Genomic DNA, 19,770 nt, shown 5'->3' with positions numbered 1-19,770 from the left:
CTCCTCAAAGGGAATCCGGTGTACTGACCAATGCTCCAACGCATTTATCTCAGAAGATATGTTAAGGAAAGGTAAAATTTTCTTATACCATTAGTGAATTTACGAAAAGTACGCCGCAATATACTGAAACGTATCAGGGATGTAATGCAGAGAGCTAAAGATTATCTGCAACTTGTAGAGAAAACTGAATGCACTTATAAGAGCCGAATGGCGGCAGTAGTTCAGAAGGAAGTCAGGCAGGGTCGTAGCATAGTACTGAATCCGTATGCCAACGGCCTTGCCGCAGTGGTAACACCGGTTCCCGTCAGATCACCGAAGTTAAGCGCTGTCGAGCTGGGCTAGCACTTGGATGGGTGACCATCCGGTCTGCCGAGCGCTGTTGGCAAGCGAAGTGCACTCAGCCCTTATGAGGCAAACTGAGGAGCTGCTTGATTGACAAGTAGCCGCTCAGGTCTCGTAAACTGACATACGGCCGGGAGAATGGTGTGCTGACCACGTGACCCTCCATATCCGCATCCATTGACGCCTGTTGGCTGAGGATGACACGGCGGCCGGACGGTCTGTTGAGCTTTCATGGCCTGTCCGGACGGAATTTAGTTCAGTTTTTATTTAATCCGTAGGTCGAACAAGTAATAAAAGTATTTGGAAAAGAAAATGAAATTATGGATAAGTAATGAAGAAATTGGGGGTTGTCGATGTATTACAAATCTGTTAAAGACGGCGAAGGACCGTGAAGATCAGCAGATCGGGATATTGTTTTGGAAAGAGGTTTAAAAATGGACAAAAGTAAAGCAAAGGCACGGAAATGTAGTCGAATACATCAGGTGACGTTGAGGGAATTACATTAGGGAACGAGGCAGAACTACTAGGTCAGTTATACATTTTTGGCAGCAAAATAAGTGGTAACAGCCGAAGTAGAGAGGATATAAAATGCAGACTGGCAACAACAAGAAGGGCGTTTTCCAAAAAGCGAAATTTTATTAACATCGAATATAAATTTAAGTGTTTGGAATGATTTTGTGAAAGTACAAGTATACAGCTGAATTTTAGCCTGGTAGGAAAGTAAAATGTGAGCGATTAACAGTTTAGGTAAGAAGATAATAGAAGATTTTGAAATGCAGTGCTACAGAAAAGTTAGATAGGTTGACTGAACGGCTGATGAGGAGGCAATGAAACGAACTGGGTAGAAAAAGAGCATTATGGAACAACTTGCTAGGTAGCATCACTAGTCAGTTTGATTACGGACGGAAAGGGGAGGTGGCGGCGGAGGAGAGATTTGGGTAATTGTAGAGTGAGACGAAGACTTGGGAACGGTCGTGGTATTGGGCTGCGAAAAGTTACGCAGAGAAAGGATGGACTACGTTGGAGAGCTGCATCAAACCATCTTTGGGCTGAAAACAACAACAACAACGCATACTGCTACTATTCTCCCAACGAAATCAGTTACCTTCTGGTCTCACTCAGCGACGTTTCGCTCCAAGGAGTCTCCCATATGCCTGAGACTAATTCAGACGCATTCACTTTCTTGTATCCCGCCTGGATAGGCGGTGCGTAGGTCTTTTCCTCTGAAGTGCTTCTGTAATATAGGCCGAGAGTGAAGGAAGCGAGTAGGAGCAGGAGAGGCGAAGCACTTTGGTATTGCACGTAACTTTAACACTTTTAATAGAGTCAAAAACACAAGTAAATATCAAATGCATACATAACTTTGGCTAGGATGAGCATCCTGTGAAGTTAGGATGACCTGTAGAATCTCAAAACTAACAAATACTCGTTCCTGTCCAAATTTTAACTGAACATAACTACTACAAAGTCTCAATAGCAAGCTGGCCAACTCGGTAGTAGAGGCGATATTTCCAGGCCGTCTGCTCTTGATGAACCGGGGCCGAAATCAAGACGGCACTGGCTGAGCTCCACAGCGTCGGCCAGAGGGCGCTGTGGTCGTCGTGGTTAGTCTTATCTCGTAGTGCCAACTTACGAGAGCGTGCACCTACGTTGCGGCATCGTAACTACCGACGCCACACGCTTCTACAAAGTCATTCTAACGAGTACTGAAGGGTTGTAAACGTGACAAAAGTGAAGGCGTTTTCAGCAACTGTAAATAGTACTCAGCTTCTCTTGCAAATGCGTCGACAAAAGCGTGACTTCATCTTGTACGATGGACAAAACAAATAGGAAGTGACATCAGATGAACGGGAAGAGGGATTTGGTAATCGCCTGAATGAGTAACTGTGAGGGCCTGCTGAAAAGTAAAGCATCCGAATTTTTTATTCTCAATATCGGTTGAGATATCACATGGCATGCATAGTAGTCGGCCGACTTTCCCACTTAACTGACGCAAATTGCAACCTTATGATGCATCAGTGCTCTGAATTGTGGCATGTTCAAAAAATGTTTCAAATGGCTCTGAGCACTATGGGACTTAACTGCTGAGGTCATCAGTCCCCTAGAACTTAGAACTACTTAAACCCAACTAACCTAAGGACATCACACACATCCATGCCCGAGGCAGGATTCGAACCTGCGACCGTAGCGGTCGCGCGGTTCCAGACTGTAGCGCCTAGAACCGCTCGGCCACTCCGGCCGGAATTGTGGCATGTAACATGGTGGTATGTAACATAACTATGTCGGTGCGTGAGAAACTGCGTGCTGCAATCGAGTTTCTAACAGTACACTCATGAAGCACCCTTTCCTTCAGCGTGACAGTCCCAAACCAAATGGTTCAAATGGCTCTGAACACTATGGAAGGTCATAAGTCCCCTAGAACTTAGAACTACTTAACTCTAACTAACCTAAGCACATCACACACATCCATGCCCGAGACAGGATTCGAACCTGCCACCGTAGCAGCAGCGCGGTTCCGGACTGAAGCGCTTAGAATCGCTCGGCCACAGCGGCCGGAACACTCCCAGACCACTCACGAGCCCTGCGACATCTACAACTATCCGGCTCATTCGGTTCACTGTCATAGATCATCCTCCATCAAATCCTGACTTAGTCGCATCCGATTTTAATCTGTTTCCATAACTTAAAGAAGACCTACGAAGACTTCACTTCGATATTGATGAAACGGCACAAGGAGAGATGAGGTAGTGGCTCCATCAATAAAGTCTCAAACATCCACAGTGGCTGTGCCAACAAACTGGTCACTCGTTGGGAGAAATGTATTCGCGACCACAGTGACTACGCTGAGAAATAAATGTATAGACATGAACAGTAAATATGTAGACTGATAATGAATCTCGTTTTATTCAAAACTCTGTAACAGTTTTCACATCGAAAATTCGGAGGCATTACTTTTCAACACATCCGTGTACGTATTTACATAACGAGTCAAAACCAAAAACAACAGTTCAGAACTATACAGTTTCTAAATGACATCGACACTTTCTGTACGGGGATTTCATTTTTTCTTAAATATGCACATAAACACATATATAATTCTATGAACACACAGATAATTTTTTTCCTTTGTATGTTGAGAGTATTAACTGCTGTAAACAGATACATATTCAAACTGTTTGTCTATATTATCGTGAGTAAACTATGTAGGTGGAGCGTATGTGTATCCAAACACAACTGCGCCGACCCCCAACACCGCACCCCACATGATTCCCGCCACCCCCCATCCCTCCACCAGTCGCCTCTTGCACTCGTAGCGATCGCGCACAGCAACAGACCACTGAGAGAATAGGACTGAGAATCGTTCATTACTTCGCATCTTGACGACGTATTGTATCCTCACGAAATAGTTAATGAACAGCCCCAATTTTTAAACAAGTAATTTGCAATTTACGCAAGATAACAAAGCGGAGAACATTCTAACAGGAAAAAAGAATATTTTTATTGTAAACTCAAAAAAGACTATAGGGGCACTATGTATCTCATTTTGAATCGTAATGCCCCGGTGTTACATTAGGCATATCATTCTTATATTGATGACACTGCTTTATTGTCAACTAAATGATAACGGCTACGAAACAACGTTTGCGAACTTACTTACTGTGTAACATCAGCATCAAAGCATTAATGCAGGTTTCCAGCCGAAGTACCCGAAGAACGAATAATGATGTCGCCCACATGTTGCCAATTACTGATGGTACGGACTGTGGTGTCACCGCCAGACACCACACTTGCTAGGTGGTAGCTTTAAATCGGCCGCGGTCCATTAGTACATGTCGGACCCGCTTGTCGCCACTGACAGTGATCGCAGACCGAGCGCCACCACACAGCAGGTCTCGAGAGACGGACTAGCACTCGCCCCAGTTGTACGGACGACGTAGCTAGCGATGCACACTGACGAAGCCTCGCTCATTTGCAGATCCGATATTAGAATAGCCCTCAGCTAAGTCAATGGCTACGACCTAGCAAGGCGCCATTAGCATTACATAGCAATTGATAGTTATCGTATGAAGCATGTCTCATCAAGAGCGATGTACCACAAGGATGGATTAAAGTTAAGTATTCCAGGAGCTACGTACTTTTCTTTATAGTATTCATTACGTATCCCATTTCAGACCTATCTACTAGCCTGCGTGAGTTAACGCGTGCCTTTCGGCTACTTCAGAGTGGCGTGGCTGTCTTGTTACGCCACAACACGGACAATACCGAGAGAAAATTTCAATAAATGTCTTACTGAGAGTGTTTTTATGGCACTCAGATCGTACAGCAACCTACTTTAACTGAACAGATTTTATTGGTTTTTAGCTTATAACATGGAGCCAGATCATACTTATATAAAATATACAGTTACTGACAGAACATTAGCGTTAGAATATTTGTTTCTTTCGATGTACACGCTTTTTGTAGTCAGAACTTACTCAGTTACAGCGCACTAGTTACAGAACACTTAACTGCAGTCCAGTCCCAGCGATATGTTGGTCTTAGACTCGGTTACCTGCGGCAACAGTGAGTATATTTGATGTATAGACTGAGATTCATTGATGGTAATAATGCAGTCACGAAGGTTAGTGACGGGTGACCAAGCTGCACAAATTCTTGTAAAGGATGAAACTGTTTGGATCCAGAGACCTTTTCAAGTCTCAAACACATATGACGTGTATAAGCAGAATGTAGTGTCAATGAAAATTTTTACCGAGGCTCAGTTTCGAACCTTGGTCTCTTTGTCACTATCCAGATGCGCCGACCACTACGCCACCCTGACAGAGTGGCTTTGCACAACTGCACAGACCACCCTAGCACCCATCCCTCCTCAATCCAAATTCCCATTCATGCCTCAGCCAACCTGGTATTTGCCCTAAACCCGAACAGCACTTCATTCGTCTCTTCAGTCTGCTTATACACATCATAGATGTTGAGACTTGAAAATGACCCTAGAATCAGATAGTTTAATTTGATTAAAGCACCCATGCCTGCGCTTCAGCTATATTCTCCTGTTTCGTTCGATGCTTAGGTGGTACTCCAAAACCGTTAGAGAGCCTCTCCAATCGTGTACGAGATAAGGGGTATAAGAAGTGGGCTAAGACAAGAATGGGAATGTGGACTGAGGAGGGAGGCGTGCTAAGGTAGTTGTGCAAAGCCATTGTGCTAGTATGGTATAGTGGTTAGCATATGTGCCCAGTAAGCAGGAGACCCGGGTTCGAATCCCAGCCTTGTTACAAAATTCTCATTCGTTGCTTTAGTCTGCATATATACTTACTGAAAAGGGTTTGTAATACTGCCATGTAGTCTGAGGCAGCCAGGGAAAAGGCGATCTACAGGGTGTTACGAAAAGGTACGGCCAAACTTTCAGGAAACATTCCTCACACACAAATAAATAAAAGATGTTATGTGGACATGTGTCCGGAAACGCTTAATTTCCATGTTAGAGCTCATTTTAGTTTCGTCAGTATGTACTGTACTTCCTCGATTCACCGTCAGTTGGCCCAATTGAAGGAAGGTAATGTTGACTTCGGTGCTTGTGTTGACATGCGACTCATTGCTCTACAGTACTAGCATCAAGCACATCAGTACGTAGCATCAACAGGTTAGTGTTGATCACGAACGTGGTTTAGCAGCCAGTGCAATGTTTACAAATGCGGAGTTGGCAGATGCCCATTTGATGTATGGATTAGCACGGGGCAATAGCCGGGGCGCGGTACGTTTGTATCGAGACAGATTTCCAGAACGAAGGTGTCCCGACAGGAAGACGTTCGAAGCAATTGATCGGCGTCTTAGGGAGCACGGAACATTCCAGCCTGTGACTCGCGACTGGGGAAGACCTAGAAAGACGAGGACGCCTGCAATGGACGAGGCAATTCTTCGTGCAGTTGACGATAACCTTAATGTCAGCGTCAGAGAAGTTGCTGCTGTACAAGGTAACGTTGACCACGTCACTGTATGGAGAGTGCTACGGGAGAACCACTTGTTTCCGTACCATATAAAGCGTGTGTAGGCACTATCAGCAGCTGATTGGCCTCCAAGGGTACACTTCTGCGAATGGTTCATACAACAATGTGTCAATCCTCATTTCAGTGCAAATGTTCTCTTTACGGATGAGGCTTCATTCCAACGTGATCAAATTTTAAACTTTCACAATCAACATGTGTGGGCTGACGAGAATCCGCACGCAATTGTGCAGTCATTTCATCAACACAGATTTTCTGTGAACGTTTGGGCAGGCATTGTTGGTGATGTTTTGATTGGGCCCCATGTTCTTCCACCTACGCTCAGTGGAGCACGTTATCATGATTTCATACGGGATACTCTACCTGTGCTGCTGGAACATGTGCCTTTACAAGTACGACACAACATGTGGTTCATGCACGATGGAACTCGTGCACATTTCAGTCGAAGTGTTCGTACGCTTCTCAACAACAGATTCGGTGACCGATGGATTGGTAGAGGCGGACCAATTCGATGGCCTCCACGCTCTCCTGACCTCAACCCTCTTGACTTTCATTTATGGGGGCATTTGAAAGCTCTTGTCTACGCAACCCCGGTACCAAATGTAGAGACTCTTCGTGCTCGAATTGTGGACGGCTGTGATACAATACGCCATTCTCCAGGGCTGCATCAGCGCATCAGGGATTCCATGCGACGGAGGTTGGATGCATGTATCCTCACTAACGGAGGACATTTTGAACATTTCCTGTAACAAAGTGTTTGAAGTCACGCTGGTACGTTCTGTTGCTGTGTGTTTCCATTCCATGATTAATGTGATTTGAAGAGAAGTAATAAAATGAGCTCTAACATGGAAAGTAAGCGTTTCCGGACACATGTCCACATAACATATTTTCTTTCTTTGTGTGTGAGGAATGTTTCCTGAAAGTTTAGCCGTACCTTTTTGTAGCACCCTGTATATCCTCTTCTTCTAGAGAGCTAAAAGATATATCTACGATGTGCTATGGAGAAGTTTGCGGAAACACAAATGACTAAATTTGAGTCTGGCTCTCAGAGAACTAATGTGACAAGGCACTGAATTTGAATGAGATTTCGTGGGATGGATTCTCGGTCGGTGAATTATTGCGTACTTATTGCCTTTGTGTCTTGTTATTACCTCTCATTTCCACTGACAGTCATCTATCATGTGTCTCTGTAGTGAATGTCAGTAAACAGTACTTGGGGTGCAGTCTGTGTGATATATTCAGCCACAGCAGCTTCTTTGGCTAAGCATTCGACACCCACACTGCCAGTGAACACACAGGGTGATTTCATCTGAGCGAAATTAATGGAATGGATTTCGTCACGCATCGATTGCAGCACTTCAGTAATCCTGTATATAACGAGATTTGCAGAAACACGCGTTACAGTTTCGAAGTACTGTTAGAGCAGATAAAGAGTCACTGTGTAGGAAATATACAGACTCCGTCATCTGCAGATAGAGACGAAGTGCTTCCAGTATCGCAACAAGTTCTGCAGTCATGATACTTGCCTCTGCTTGTAATCGGAATAGCCTTGCTGTGTACGGGTCTGCCATTGCAAAAATGGTAGTCGCAGTCGATCATAAAACCACTAGATTAGCTACTAAATACCTGACACAAACACGTATGAGAAATTTGTTGATACACTGAAGTCCGCAGGAAGATAGGCACCGGTAGCGAAAAAAATAAGCTTAGAGAAAACTAATCAAACGATTTACGCGCCTAGAAATTATCCAGTTAACACATTGCGATCCAAATATACCTTTGCCATTGCCACCATTAAATTTACAAGAAAAAAAGCCAGACAAATGCTCGGAATTGTGCGAACTAAATCTTAGTTAGCCGTGCTAAAACTTTGGTTAAGCAGAGGAAGTTAATGACGGTTGGTACACACTGGATGCCTTTAAACAGATTAACGATAGATGCTTTTTGAGTGTTCAGCCGAGTTGTCTCCACTTTTATGCATAACATAGGCTCCCAGGCAGATGCTATTTTTCTTGACTTCCGGAAGGCGTTCGATACAGTTCCGCACTGTTGCCTGATAAACAAAGTAAGCGCCTACGGAATATCAGACCAGCTGTGTGGCTGGATTGAAGAGTTTTTAGCAAACAGAACACAGCATGTTGTTATCAATGGAGAGACGTCTACAGACGTTAAGTTAACCTCTGGCGTGCCACAGGGGAGTGTAATGGGACCATTGCTTTTCACAATATATATAAATGACCTAGTAGATAGTGTCGGAAGTTCCATGCGGCTTTTCGCGGATGATGCTGTAGTATACAGAGAAGTTGCAGCATTAGAAAATTGTAGCGAAACGCAGGAAGGCACTTGGTGCAGGGAGTGGCAACTGTCCCTTAACATAGACAAATGTAATGTATTGCAAATACATAGAAAGAAGGATCCTTTATTGTATGATTATATGATAGCGGAACAAACACTGGTAGCAGTTACTTCTGTAAAATATCTGGGAGTGTGCGTGCGGAACGATTTGAAGTGGAATGATCATATAAAATTAATTGTTGGTAAGGCGGGTTCCAGGTTCAGATTCATTCGGAGAGTGCTTAGAAAATGTAGTCCATCAACAAAGGAGGTGGCTTACAAAACACTCGTTCGACCTATACTTGAGTATTGCTCATCAGTGTGGGATCCGTACCAGATCGGGTTGACGGAGGAGATAGAGAAGATCCAAAGAAGAGCGGCGCGTTTCGTCACAGGGTTATTTGGTAACAGTGATAGCGTTACGGAGATGTTTAATAAACTCAAGTGTTAGACTCTGCAAGAGAGGCGTTCTGCATCGCGGTGTAGCTTGCTCGCCAGGTTTCGAGAGGGTGCGTTTCTGGATGAGCTACTTATACCTCCCGAGGAGATCACGAATGTAAAATTAGAGAGATAAGAGCGCGCACGGAGGCTTTCAGACAGTCGTTCTTCCCGCGAAGAACGCGACTGGAACAGGAAAGGGAGGTAATGACAGTGGTACGTAAAGTGCCCTCCGCCACACACCGTTGGGTGGCTTGCGGAGTATAAATGTAGATGTAGATGTAGAACAACAACTTAGCCGAAGATCTGAGAACACACCGTTAATCAGTTACACAGAGAAAACCTGGGAGACTAGGCATCACAGTTTAACGCTAGTCTTTGAACTGGATAACGGCAGACGTAATAACAAAAAGAATTTCACTGAGTGGAAATACTATGCAGAATCAGCGAAGTACTACTGTACAGAAAAGAAGACTGTGAAATCATTTTCTTAGCTTTTGTTGTGTCTTGTATTGTGCAGTGAGAAAGGTTTCCTCTGTGCCGGAAACAATCCAGTGAAGGCTGACAGTTTCCAAGCGAAAACAAATTGGTAAACGCTAAATCCATAATTTCCAACAGTACAGCACTTTTCTCTTTCTCTCTCGTCTAAGATCATTGACCATTAAATAGGGTAAGATGACACAATTGTTAAGACTGAAATTATTTTCGGGTGCAACGAGCCGTAGCTCCTTCTAGGGGCATTATATTTAGGTTTTCCATGGTTTCTCTAGCTTGTGAAATACGGTAGGTCCTCTGAAGATGGGCACGGTCAATTTCTCTCCCTTGTCCAATCTGAACTCGAGTTCCATTTCTAATTACCTCTACGCATATGACAATTTAAATCCAGTTTTGCTTTGTTTCTCATTGATTAACCGATGTAAATAAGGTCTGGCATACTTACTTGCAGTAATTATTTAGACAGTGGTGCTTTTGGCACCCCACAAATTGAGTTCACATGTGGTATTAGGTTTATATCTGCTTCCTAGATAACATCAATGCGTAAGATATTGGGAGAGTGAACCAAATGTTCTTGTAATCACAGACCATATGAAATAGTACTTGCATTGTCATTCAAGCACTTAAAATTTTGGAACTAACACATCTGACTCCGTGACAGACGGAGAAGTGTTGGGCAATTCAAAATTTTTAATCTTGCAACTCACCGGTCAGTAAAACTTGAAACACATCTGGCTTCGCCTCGACTCGCTTCACTGATAACTGATATTGATGCTATCCTTTGTTATCGAAAGAGGCATGTACACTATGTGATCAAAAGTATCCTGACACCCCCGAAAACATACTTTTTTCATATTAGGTTCGTTGTGCTGCCACCTACTGCCAGGTACTCCATATCAGAGACATCAGTAGTCATTGGACATCCTGAGAGAGCAGAATGGGGCGCTCCGCGAAACTCATGGACTTCGAACGTGGTCAGGTGATTGGGTGTCACTTGTGTCACACGTCTGCACGCGAGATTTACACACTCCTAAACATCCCTAGGTCCACTGTTCCCGATATGATATTGAAGTGGAAACGTGAAGTTACACGTACAGCACAAAAACGTACAGGCCGACCTCGTCTGTCGACTGACAGAGACCGCCAACAGTTGAAGAGGGTCGTAACATGTAATAGGCATCTATCCAGATCATCTCACAGGAATTTCAAACTGCCTCTGGATCCAAGTAGTATAACAATTAGGCGGGAGGTGAGAAAACTTGAATTTCGTGACCGAGTGGCTTCTCATAAGCCAAACATCACGCCGGTAAATGCCAAACGATGCTTCGCTTGGTGTAAGGAGCTTAAAAATTGGACGATTGAACAGTGGAAAAACGTTGTGTGGAGTGACGAATCACCGTACACAATATGGCATGGCAGGGTGTGGTTGTGGCGAATGCCCGGTGAACGTCATCTGCCAGCGTGTATAGTGCCAACAGTAAAATTCGGAGGAGGTGGTGTTATGGTGTGGTCGTCTTTTTCATGGATGGGGCTTGCACCCCTTGTTGTTTTGCGTGGCACTATCACAGCACAGGACTGCACCTTCTTGCTTCCCAATATCGAAGAGCAATTCGGGGATGGCGATTGCATCTTCCAATACGATCGAGCACCTGTTCATAATGCACGGCCTGTGGCGAAGTGGTTACACGACAATAACATCCCTGTAATGGACTGGCCTGCACAGAGTCCTGACCTGAATCCTATACAACACCTTTGGGATGTTTTTGAACGCCGAATTCGTGCCAGGCCTCACCGACCGACATCGATACCTCTCCTCAGTGCAGCACTCTGTGAAGAATGGGCTGCCACTCCCCAAGAAACTTTCCAGCACCTTATTGAACGTATGCTTGCAAGAGTTGAAGCTGTGATCAAGGCTAAGGGTGGGCCACAACCATACTGAATTCCAGAATTACCGATGGAGGCGTCACGAACTTGTAACTCATTTTCAGCTAGGTGTCTGGATACTTTTGATCACACAGTAGTGTATGTTGACGTGCTGGTATTGATAGTGTACTGGATAACGTAGCTGTTTGACCTGGGCAGACGTGTCACATGTCTCGTAGTAAGCTGTTTGGTTTATGGTGTCCAATAGAACGATTTACTACGATAATTCATGCTGTTTCTCGACCTGGCGCGGGACCAGTTTGACGCTGACCAAGTATCTCGTGAGTTTTGCACACTTCTCGACTAGTTTTGTTCCGCTCGCACATGCAGGAGCATTTACTGTTTCACATCATGCTGGCCAAGCCCTGTGGGTGAGATCGCTACATGCTATCGGATTAAGGGACGCAGTTCAGATGTAACAGGCTGCGATCATGTAAGACGCTAGTTTTCTGATGTCATGGCTAGGCACGTTATACTAGCCATTACTCAGTTTCTTTGTGTATGGGTTTTAGTCAAGCGTCCACGTGGAGAAAAATCTCTGCGCACGCTACTGTCCTCCATGACTATATTACTTGCTAATGCGTCCTATTAATCGCTAGTAGGTCACTTTCATTGTTTTATACCATTATTTTTTAATTGTTACAAGTAATTTATCGCTTTTGTACTCAGTTTGAATTTCGATGTTGGTTGAGGAGATTCAGTTTACTTCCTTAAAAGGAGTGGTTTTCTAATAGAGCAAGCTACACTACTGGCCATTAAAATTGCTACACCAAGAAGGGATGCAGATGATAAACGGGTATTCATTGGACAAATATATTATACTAGAACTGACATGTGATTACATTTTCACGCAATTTGGGTGCATAGATCCTGAGAAATCAGTACCCAGAACAACCACCTCTGACCGTAATAACGGCCTTAATACGCCTGGGCATTGAGTCAAACAGAGCTCGGATGGCGTGTACAAGAACGGCTGCTCATGCAGCTTCAACACGATACCACAGTTCATCAAGAGTAGTGAATGGCGTATTGTGCCGAGCCAGTTGCTCGGCCACCATTGACCAGACGTTTTCTATTGGTGAGAGATCTGGAGAATGTGCTGGACAAGGCAGCAGTCGAACATTTTCTGTATCCAGAAAGTAGGGTTTCGCAGGGATCGAATAAAGGGTAGAGCCACGGGTCGGAACACATCTGAAATGTAACGTCCACTGTTCAAAGTGCCGTCAATGCGAACAAGAGGTGACCGAGACGTGTAACCAATGGGACCCCATACCATCACGCCGGGTGGTACGCCAGTATGGTGATGACGAATACAGGCTTCCAATGTGCGTTCACAGCGATGTCGCCAAACACGGATGCGACCATCACGATGCTGTAAACGGAACCTGGATTCATCCGAAAAACTGATATTTTGCCATTCGTGCACCCAGGTTCGTCGTTGAGTATACCATCGCAGGCGCTCCTGTCTGTGGTGCAGCCACAAGGGTAACCGCAGCCATGATCTCCGAGCTGATAGTGCGTGCTGCTGCTAACGTCGTAGAACTGTTCGGGCTGATGGTTGTTGTTTTGCAAACGTCCCCATCTGTTGACTCAGGGATCGAGACGTGGCTGCACGCCCCGTTACAACCATGCGGATAAGATGCCTGTCATCTCGACTGCTAGTGATACGAGGCCGTTAGGATCCAGCACGGCGTTCGTATTACCCACCTGAACCCACCGATTCCATATTCTGCTAACAGTCATTCGATCTCGACCAACGCGAGCAGCAATGTCGCGATACGATATTCCGCAATCGCGATAGGCTACAATCCGACCTTTATCAGTCGGAAACGTGATGGTACGCATTTCTGCTCCTTACACGAGGTATCACAACAACGTTTCACCAGGCAACGCCGGTCAACTGCTGTTTGCGTATGAGAAATAGGTTGGAAACTTTCCTCATGTCAGCACGTTGTAGGTGTCGCCACCGGTGCCAACCTTGTGTGAATGCTCTGAAAAGCTAATCATTTGCATATCATAGCATCTTCGTCCTGTCGGTTAAATTTCGCGTCTGTAGCACGTCGTCTTCCTGGTGTAGCAATTTTAATGGCCAGTAGTGTAAATAAAGAAACAAGGAAAACAGCATATGTGTATGGTATTTTTTGACCTAGAGGAAACCTGAAATCATACAAGGTGGAATAAAACGTTGGACATCTCGTACACCATGGGCTAATTTGCTGCGTCAACGGTGTAATGTTTAATAACGGAATACCAATATTGCGAAATATTATTATGCTACTTGGATTTACTGTCGTGTGCAAAACTGCCTCTGACTGCGCGGGAGAGTGAGATGGACAAACGGGAATTGGAAAAGAAGTGAGTCCTCGTTTGCTAAGCAATTTGTGCAGCTGTAGGGAACAACAGGCGCTAAAAGTGACTGGCGAGACGGGGCAGCAGTTGTCACAGCCGGTCGGAATCATTCGTTTTGCTCCTCCCAGCTTGCGGCGAAAGATGCACATCCAGCGCAAAAGGCGCGCTGCGAATGACAAGTCTGCAGACTCTCTTGCCGAGGAGCAGCGCAGGCCAATAAAGATGCAAATAACTCAGCCGGCAGCGGCGGCTGCGGTGAGGGCAGCGCGCCACCGGACAGCTAATGGCGGCCGCTGCGCGACTAACGCGCCGTAATTGAGGGGGCCGCCGCCATGTTTGTGGCGGGATAACGTTTATGTTTGTTGGCGGGCAGAATTAGTATTTGCATAGCGCGCTTCGCCGTGTTGGCACTAGCCGCGTCGCAGCGAAGCCCGGCGAGTGCCCCTGTCCCTGTGACGGTTTTGCTGTTATTACGTTGAAATGCCTATATGTATGTGCAAGGCAAGCTTTCCATGTTCGCATTTATTTCGAATTTACCTGTTCGTGAGAATCTGACATGGAAAGCGTTACTCCTCACGCACGTCGAGATCCTCCCACTCCAGGAACAAATGTGTCTCTATCATGGTGGATAGTTGTATAAATTCTATTTCTGAGATTTTATTTCTTACAGCCTAAATTTTAAATTACAAAACTATTTAAACAATGTCAGTTTCAAATGCAGGACTTATTTTGTACCTGATTTCGGGGGGTGAGGGGTGAAGGGGGGAAGGATGTACACTCCTGGAAATGGAAAAAAGAACACATTGACACCGGTGTGTCAGACCCACCATACTTCCTCCGGACACTGAGAGAGGGCTGTACAAGCAATGATCACACGCACGGCACAGCGGACACACCAGGAACCGCGGTGTTGGCCGTCGAATGGCGCTAGCTGCGCAGCATTTGTGCACCGCCGCCGTCAGTGTCAGCCAGTTTGCCGTGGCATACGGAGCTCCATCGCAGTCTTTAACACTGGTAGCATGCCGCGACAGCGTGGACGTGAACCGTATGTGCAGTTGACGGACTTTGAGCGAGGGCGTATAGTGGGCATGCGGGAGGCCGGGTGGACGTACCGCCGAATTGCTCAACACGTGGGGCGTGAGGTCTCCACAGTACATCGATGTTGTCGCCAGTGGTCGGCGGAAGGTGCACGTGCCCGTCGACCTGGGACCGGACCGCAGCGACGCACGGATGCACGCCAAGACCGTAGGATCCTACGCAGTGCCGTAGGGGACCGCACCGCCACTTCCCAGCAAATTAGGGACACTGTTGCTCCTGGGGTATCGGCGAGGACCATTCGCAACCGTCTCCATGAAGCTGGGCTACGGTCCCGCACACCGTTAGGCCGTCTTCCGCTCACGCCCCAACATCGTGCTGCCCGCCTCCAGTGGTGTCGCGACAGGCGTGAATGGAGGGACGTATGGAGACGTGTCGTCTTCAGCGATGAGAGTCGCTTCTGCCTTGGTGCCAATGATGGTCGTATGCGTGTTTGGCGCCGTGCAGGTGAGCGCCACAATCAGGACTGCATACGACCGAGGCACACAGGGCCAACACCCGGCATCATGGTGTGGGGAGCGATCTCCTACACTGGCCGTACACCACTGGTGATCGTCGAGGGGACACTGAATAGTGCACGGTACATCCAAACCGTCATCGAACCCATCGTTCTACCATTCCTAGACCGGCAAGGGAACTTGCTGTTCCAACAGGACAATGCACGTCCGCATGTATCCCGTGCCACCCAACGTGCTCTAGAAGGTGTAAGTCAACTACTCTGGCCAGCAAGATCTCCGGATGTGTCCCCCATTGAGCATGTTTGGGACTGGATGAAGCGTCGTCTCACGCGGTCTGCACGTCCAGCACGAACGCTGGTCCAACTGAGGCGCCAGGTGGAAATGGCATGGCAAGCCGTTCCACAGGACTACATCCAGCATCTCTACGATCGTCTCCATGGGAGAATAGCAGCCTGCATTGCTGCGAAAGGTGGATATACACTGTAGTAGTGCCGACATTGTGCATGCTCTGTTGCCTGTGTCTATGTGCCTGTGGTTCTGTCAGTGTGATCATGTGATGTATCTGACCCCAGGAATGTGTCAATAAAGTTTCCCCTTCCTGGGACAATGAATTCACGGTGTTCTTATTTCAATTTCCAGGAGTGTATATAAAATAGGTCAAAAACATTGCAGTTTTGTAGCTTACTAGAAATGCTTCATCCAGTTTTCAGAATTTGTTTCGATTATGTAAGTGCTATCTTGTTTCAACCAGTGCGCACTGTTGCCAACGACCCCTTTTATACGCGACTCTGTACTTATTTGCAATGTTTTATTATTTCCTGCCATCAGAGAAGACACCTCTGCCGTATAGAATGCTATGAACCCATTTGCGATGAGACTAATTACGATTTAGTGAAGAAATGCACACGTGGTAGAACAGAAAATACGAACGAAATCCTTAGTAAGCTCATTTAGAAGAGAACCTTTTGGTCTACTACTTTTGTTAAAATTTACAGACATGATGCTTGTCTGGTGTTCTATGATGCTTACACTAGAAGGCTCAGGACCCTGATGAAACTAGGATTAGATGCACGATGGTTCATTGAAAACCTATTGAAGAAGACTGATGATTTGCGTATTGCTAGTTATGAAATTTCAGTGTAGGATAGCGCCAAAAGAGCAAGCTGGAAGGATCAAACTAGATTGAAAAAGCTGCACCAAGACAAAAAGACCAAATTTACCGTTATTACCAACGTTAAGGTACTCGTTTCTTGCATAAATGGTAATAAAATCATTTTCCTGAATTTCCCGCAACTTTTATTTTTCAGTGTATAAGGTAAATTTTCAGCTGAACCGTTGCCGATAAAAATGTGATGTTTTGCTACAGACTTCGTACACATTATACCAAACCTCCAGTGGCACAAAATTTTTAAAACTCCATTATTGGCAGATTTATTCAAATTCTTGTGAAATGGAAATTTCTGTGTGTAACCACATCCAATTAAAAATTGTTATGAGAGTTTTAAGACTGGTATTACAAATTTTGTACACAGATTTGAAAGTCATAAGTAAAATAACCTTTGAGGAAAAGTTCCTCATGTGATAGAATGTGTTCTAAAAGTATCCCGCAACATCATTATGAAATTGTTTGACAAAAGAATTAACAAACAGTTCCATATTACAGCCAACAAATATATAGCCAATAATATAATAACAACATGTGCAAAATTTAGTTCAATTATCTCTGAAAGAGTACAAGTTCTGTGTTTTATCACACATTCCCCCTTAAAACTAGTAAATGCTGATGAAAATAAACACACTACTGTTAATTGTACAAATGTCTGCAATTAGTACAAATTAGGAGTCTCGTTTCCTAATTTATATCAATGGGCTCATAAACTATACCACCCTTACAAAATATGTTCCTGAGCTTAAAGGTAGGTATTGTTCTGTATCACTGTTTGCAGGCATTTCAATAACTTTTTTGTTCCTTTCTCCACATATGCACACTTTACATTAATCCACTTTTTTGCATTTCATGCAGCTAATGATTTCTTCCATTCTATCTTCCTCACACAACTCTCTGTACCATTCGTCTGTTTCATGAATGATTCTCTGTGGTGAATTCCACGCAGCGTCTCCAAAATGGTTCCTTTTTGCTGTTGGCTTTAGTTTTAGTTGTCTTCTCCTTTACTTTGGTTAGCCTTTTCTGTCTGCTTGTCAGCTGGGGCGTGATGTGTGGCTTGGATCTTTCATAATTTCCATCAATTTCGGCGATACTTCTTGGATGCTCAGTAGACACCTTCAACCCACATTTGCCTGCATTGTCTTCTTCCGTGAAGCGAACAACATGTCTTTAAACGTAGGATTGTGATCCTTCAATTTGTTTTTAACTGCCGTGGAAAAAATCTTCACTGCGGCCAAAATGTTTTATATTCCCATTTTCATTTTTGTTTTTATTTACTGCTTATCTCTTAGTTGCTGGCTGAAGCACATATTATATACGTGCACATTCATTTACTCCATGACCCCGTTTAGGTATACTGTTACAGCTAAATGTTAATCACCTGTGCTCCACTTTCCAATAGAGCCTTTCTGTTGTCATAATGAAATAGGCCTACAACTTAAGTATTTAATTAATAACTTATAAAGAACGGGTCAGAAAATACGTCATATCATTTCTAAACATTACGTTGCATTAAGGATGCTAAACACACACACGAGCAAGTTGCTCAAATTATACTGGTACAATATCGTAAAGTTGTAGCGGTGCATTGTAGGTAGTAACGCCTTTTATTTCTTTGTCAATTTCCTGTAAACAAACCACAGAGGATACGAGTTCTTGATTTCAAATGGTTATATCACGTATATTCACCCATGAATAATATAACAGTAATATTCTTTTCGCCACACCGACAAAAAGTTTCATGAAAACTACGAGAAAACCAACGCAGTCTTCAGACGATCTGCTCCCTAACACACGGAACTGAGAGCTGACAATATGGCACCAAGAAGCACGTATTTCACAGTGACCTCACTGGATGCACGAAAGGTACGAACTTTGTCGTAGTGGCAGCCTGTGCTAGTCGTAAATGGTCCTTGAGAGAAACGATTGTTGCTAATCTTCCGCCTGAGCTGATATCTCTCTAGTTTTATCTTCATTGTCTTTTCGGAAGACGTACGTAGTATCAAGCAACATATCGATTGACTCGCCTAGAAACGCACAGTAAACCCCACCGTTGCGCAACGTCTCTCTCTTGTTGTGCTTGTCACTGGTGTTGGATGAGCATCTCTGTGAGGCATTTGGACTAAATGAACCTGTGAAGAAATGTGCTACCCTTCTTTGGATGTCCTCCATTTCTTCTATCAGCCCTATATGGTACGGACCCCAGAATGACGAGCGGTATTGAAGTATTGCTCGAACGAGATTTTTGTAAGACACTTCTTTCGTGGGCTGACAACACTTTCTGGCCATCCTTCCAATGCATTTGTGTGGCACCTGCCTTCAGGGGCGGATCCAAGGGGAGGGGGGGCAATTGCCCCCCCCCCCCCCCCCCCCTGGAGCTTGAACGATATTTTTTTTCCGACTGCTTGAGGGGCTGATTACGTCGCCCTATCTAATATGTTTTACTTGAAGTCGAAGATGTAAACAATGGCACGCAGTTTGATGTAACAATTCAAAAAGAGACCTTGAAGCCTCTTCCATTTAGGGAATAAACTACAGAAGAAACAACTATACTTGCGAATAAAATGCTAATATTCGCTGAGGCATGAGAGATGTGTGTCCCTTTTTAGCACTTTCCCGGCAGTGCGTATGTAAGATTTTGTTTCTAGTGGCAATTTGCAAAGAGATGGTGTTGATAATTAGGCAATGAGCACCGAAGGAATACTTGAAAATATTCTCATTAGTTGCAAATAGTGAGAACCTTACTACAGTCCCTTTTATTCTGCAATTGCACATTTCGATATGAATGAACGCTTCTCCCCCATTTTGCCTTTCTTCTCACTTTTGATGCGGAATGGGAACAAACATTAATTAGCCAAATGTAATAATGTGCACGAAAATAACGTCTGTGGATTCATTCACAATCCATTCTCTCATTTTATTTTTTATTTTGTCCAGTAAGAATAAGAGTGCAGAGGACAACTCTGCCAAAGACTGAGGAAGATGTGTTTTCCTCATCAGTATAATTTATTCTGAGGTACTAAGCGTATGCTTCTGCCGCAGTCTAAAAAAGCATGAATTTTATAACAGTGTTAGAGCTGTGGCTTTGTTCTAAACTGTTTGCTTATTTCCGAAGTCAGATCTTGAAGAAACGAACTGGTGTTTGCAAATAGCCAAGGAAACTGGCCGG

The 19,770-nt window shown here is 44.6% G+C and overlaps 1 pseudogene; it reads left to right on the top strand.

The window, feature by feature from the left end:
* Positions 1 to 267: 267 nt before the first annotated feature.
* On the top strand, positions 268 to 385 carry LOC126261018 (5S ribosomal RNA; annotated as a pseudogene).
* Positions 386 to 19,770: the final 19,385 nt, after the last annotated feature.

This window comes from Schistocerca nitens, chromosome 5 (genome assembly GCF_023898315.1).
Source record: "Schistocerca nitens isolate TAMUIC-IGC-003100 chromosome 5, iqSchNite1.1, whole genome shotgun sequence".
In the NCBI taxonomy this organism is placed as follows: domain Eukaryota; kingdom Metazoa; phylum Arthropoda; class Insecta; order Orthoptera; family Acrididae; genus Schistocerca; species Schistocerca nitens.
The sequence above is the reverse complement of the archived record's forward strand: the minus strand, read 5'-3'. Positions and strand labels throughout refer to the sequence as shown.